This window comes from Drosophila tropicalis, unplaced genomic scaffold (assembly GCF_018151085.1).
Source record: "Drosophila tropicalis isolate 14030-0801.00 unplaced genomic scaffold, ASM1815108v1 contig_39, whole genome shotgun sequence".
In the NCBI taxonomy this organism is placed as follows: domain Eukaryota; kingdom Metazoa; phylum Arthropoda; class Insecta; order Diptera; family Drosophilidae; genus Drosophila; species Drosophila tropicalis.
This window is the reverse complement of record NW_027172851.1, coordinates 379,236-383,906: the sequence shown is the minus strand read 5'-3', so window position 1 is coordinate 383,906 and position 4,671 is coordinate 379,236. Positions and strand designations below refer to the sequence as shown.

Genomic DNA, 4,671 nt, shown 5'->3' with positions numbered 1-4,671 from the left:
TTAAGTATGTCCCCAAGATCCTGTTGGGAAATTTTTCTGTTTGGAAGAATCTTCTCCCAATGACGCCAATTTGAATTGAGCCTATGTTGGAGTTTACAGTAAGGCTTGCAAGCTTTACGACAAGGGTGTATGTCGGATGTCTGATCTTACCAGAATGGAAGCGCCACCATGGTGATTAGCTCCCCCTCCGTGAGCATTGTAATGTTCGTAGCCAAATATTTTTAACTGAGCGCATTCAAAAGTCTCTGCTATTAGCATTATATGTACATGTAGTTTAAGATCTTGATAGAGAGCCCAATGGCATCCACCAGGACTGTAATCTAGTGGGATTGCTCCTTTACCAGAGCACTTAAGGCATTCAACTGCATTTGCTGGTTTCTGATCTTTTTTTGTTGATTATGTAGCATAATTTTTGCACCAGTTGCTTGGTCTGCTGGTGATATGCCTCTTGCGGTTTCGGTTTGATTTGGAAATTCTCTAACCCCATGAAAACCACAAGTTTGGTCAAGTTTTTGATACTTCTTAAAATATTTTTCCAGAAGTTGAGCTGTTCTGGGCTGGGTTAAAGGGTTTCATTTTTGGTGGCAGCTTAGGGTAATTTTTATGTTGTAGTTAAAAAGCCAACGAAATTCTTTTTTTCCAAATCATTCAAATTGGAGGCTGAACTGCGCGAGACATCGGAATACGACAATAACATAGATGATGCGTTCGTCGAAAATAAACAGTTGCTGGCAGGATTTTTAGGGGTTACTTATAAAGTCTTTAAGATAGTCTGACGTGCTTTTATTGGGGTTTCTAGTTTCCTTGAGCAGCTCGGATCTTTGGATGATCAATCCCCCATGCAAACCACAAGTTTGGTTAAGTTTTTGATACTTCTCAAAATATTTTTCCAGAAGTTTTGGTTTAGGTAGTTTGTGATGGCAGCTTTTGGTAGTGTAAATGTTGTTTTTGGCCAACGTTTTTTTTTATTGGGGTTTTGCTACTCAATAATCCCATGTCTTTTTTTAAGTGCGCAACGATCTGGTCCTCGAATTAGGACAACATTTGTTTCTTTTACTTTTTGACTTTTTGTAAAGTTAGACATGTGACTAGTTTGGATCATCCAGTTTTTGGTTCTTTATGATAGCCTATTAGTCCTGAGTGTTTAGGGATCTCCAAAGTTGAGGCTCTTAAGAAGCTTTTAATTGTATTGTGGCTGATATCCACTTATTAAATATTCATTTTTTTTGTCAATCTTCAATTTTATTTCTTGTCACAGAAAATATTACTTTAGTTTCAGTCGTATCAATGCTTGGCTTAAATATGTAACCCTTGATTTCGGTTATATTTGCATCTCTCTCGAAAGTTATGTGTTCATCTTTTGATGTGTCTGGACCTTCAAATTAATAAATAAATTGTTTAAAAATTGGCATTGCTGAGGCGGTGTTCTTTACAACTCCAGCATACATCATTACAGGCTGGGTATAGCTGGATGGGGAACTATTCGGTGTGGTATTCTTAAACACAGTTGTGTTTCAAGTGCGTTCCATTGGGCGTGCATCGCTATGGTCTCGCCATTTTTGACTTCCTCGTACAATCGTTAATGGACTGTACTTTTTTTTTCTATCTATCTATATTAAAGTGACATTCATCGACTCCTTGCCAGAAAGTTGGAAGGTGACCGATATCGTTTGAAGTCGTTAAATAATAATAGGTCATACAAGTATCCCCATGAGAGTTTGCGAGAATTACGGTGTAAAACACGTAGCTCATATTGGAGAGGATGATTACGTTGAAAAAGATGTAGATCATCGGTCGATCTTTACCATCTAGGGTGAAAGGACCATCATGCATGGGGCTAGATCCATGCAGTCATTGTCATGTCAGCAATGAATGGTACATTATAAATACACATATTTCAACAGTATTGCGTTGACATGAACTTTATAATCGAAACGGATGGCCTGACTGTTTATCGGTTGAATCAAGCTAAATTACGTTCGGAAAATGTTGGTCGATTGATGGTAATTGCACTCGTCATCAAGTTCTGATGTAGAGTTATCATCCAATGATCCGAGCTCTCTCTGCTCAAAGAAACTGGAAACCCCAATAAAAAAAATTCGTCTAGACTATTTCAAGAAGTTTAAATAATTTGGAAGAAAAGGATGTCGTTGGCTAACAACAACATTTACACTACCAAGAAAGCTGCCACCACAACCTAATCGGTTGAATCAAGCTAAATTACGTTCGGAAAATGTTGGTCGATTGATGGTAATTGCACTCGTCATCAAGTTCTGATGTAGAGTTATCATCCAATGATCCGAGCTCTCTCTGCTCAAAGAAACTAGAAACCCCAATAAAAAAAAAGTGTCTACACTATTTCAAGAAGTTTGAATAATTTGGAAGAAAAGGATGTCGTTGGCCAACAAAAACATTTACACTACCAAAAAAGCTGCCACCACAACCTTACTATGTAAATCCAAACTTCTGGAAAAATATTTTGAGAAGTATCAAAAACTTAACCAAACTTGTGGTTTTCATGGGGCTAGGGAAAATGACTCGTTTCTTATAAGGGCATTTAAATTTAAATACACATCAAATAAACTAGAAACCCCAATTAAAGCACGTCAGACTATTTTAAGTTTATAAGTGAACCCTAAGGATCCTCCCAACAAATGTTGAACGCATCATTTATGTTATTGTCGTATTCCGATGTCTCGCCACTTCCGAAGTAAAGAGCAGCATCCAATTTGAATGATTTGGAAAAAAAGGATGTCGCTGGCTATTTAACAACAACATAAAAATTACCCTAAGCTGCAACCACAGACGAAAGCCTATAACCGCAAATCGTTTTCTTTAAAAATTAAAGTAAATTTGGAAAATAGTAATTAACTGTCAAAAACAGGACAATGTTGACAGCCGCCATTTATTTTAAAATAAGATTTTGGGAAATTTAAAAACTAAGGAAAATGGTACTAGGGACTTTAAACACCATTTCAAAATGTAAAGCGGATGTTCAAGTTCCTACATTTGAAATATTCGCACCGGGTGAAAGTCACGTTAAAATGAGAAATTTGGCTGCAGGGCGCTTTATATACCCTCCGTTGGATGCGAACTTGTGCGTCATACCAGATTCGACTCCGACATTGAGCAAAGGATGCCAGCTCGAACATCTAGAGGTGCTACTCCGACGTTCAGGCGGTTCGATTGACCTTTTCATCGATATTTTCCAAATGCATCACTAAAAAAAAAGTGTTTTCACAAAAAAAGTGCACAAGGAAGAAAAATGAATTAATTTGGCAACGCTCTAAAAAGTTCTACTCAATCTGGGTACAGCATTTTCTAAATAATATATTTATTATTGTGCTCAAATGATCAATTTACATGAATAGGACGAAGATTATACGAAGTGTGTATACTAAAGAGCTCCGAAACGAAGTATCTCCCGTAAATTCATTAAACAAATTTTGTGACTGTTTTTCTTCGGATCGTTACTGCAATGTGCTCTCTCAATAACCGGCATCTACTGGTTTATGAAGGTTTTAGGTTCGAAAACAAAAAGTATGCAAAATATACATAAGTTACTAACTATACATATATCTAAAATATTGACCTCTTTTATGTTAAAACAATTGCAGAAATTAAAAATTAATTACTTTTAACCCTGCATCTGGCAACTGGTGTGCCTGTGGCAGCTGTAAAGAGATGGTGGATGGTGCCAGTGGGATCCCGCGGATGGAGTTTCCACTCGATCGGAATCGGAAATCGGTGAGTGAGCGGGACGACTTATTGAATAAATGTTCAGCTGCCCTCCCTTTCCATTCCTGCCTTGGATAAAAACCTGTATAAGTGCACAGTAGAAAATATAAAATTGACATGCATCAGGAAAATACTTATGTATATGTAGAAATTTTATTAAAAGTTTAAAACAAATTGTATAATCGATAACAATTGATGCTCCTTATACCTTAAGTAAGTAGATTTCTTATCAGCATTAGTAGCCAAATCAATCTAACCATATTTATACCATTGCAAAAAGGGTATATTAATTTTGGTCAGAAGCGTGCAACGCATAGAACGAAGCATCTCCGACCATACAAAGTATATATATTCTTGATCAGCACGACGAGACGAGTTGAAATAGCCATGTCTGTCCGTCCGTCCGTCTGGATCAACGCAAACTCCTCCTAGACCGTAAGAGCTACAGAGCTGAAATTTTGCACCTAGGCTTGTATATACTGCAGGCGTTGTATCCCGGATTCAGCCGGATCGGACCACTATATCATATAGCTCCCATACAAACCCCGAAGTCACGAACAGTGACTTTTCTTAATAACTTTGTTATTTTCTATTTTATTATCGTGAAACTTGATATTACAGAGTTTATTACGCTTATAAACGACTGTGTCAAATTTGATCAAGATCGGATGACTATATCATATAGCTCCCATAGGAACGATCGGTCGAAAACAGTGACTTTTGTAAATAACTTCGTTACTTTTACCGCGATTGCTTTCAAATTAAACATTTGTTAGTTAAGTATATCTGTTAATGACTGTGCCAAGTTTGATCAAGATCGGGTGACTATATCATATAGCTCCCATAGGAACGATCGGGCGAAAACAGTGACTTTTGTAAATAACTTCGTTACTTTTAACGTGATTGTTTTCAAATTAAACATTTCTTAATTTA

The 4,671-nt window shown here is 37.0% G+C and overlaps 1 long non-coding RNA gene across 1 annotated transcript; it reads left to right on the top strand.

Moving 5' to 3' along the window:
- Positions 1 to 3,261: 3,261 nt before the first annotated feature.
- LOC137572601 (uncharacterized) lies at positions 3,262 to 3,859 on the top strand. Its single transcript, XR_011031708.1, has 3 exons — positions 3,262 to 3,309; positions 3,372 to 3,540; positions 3,618 to 3,859. It is a non-coding gene; the product is annotated as an uncharacterized lncRNA (long non-coding RNA).
- The last annotated feature ends 812 nt before the right edge of the window (positions 3,860 to 4,671 follow it).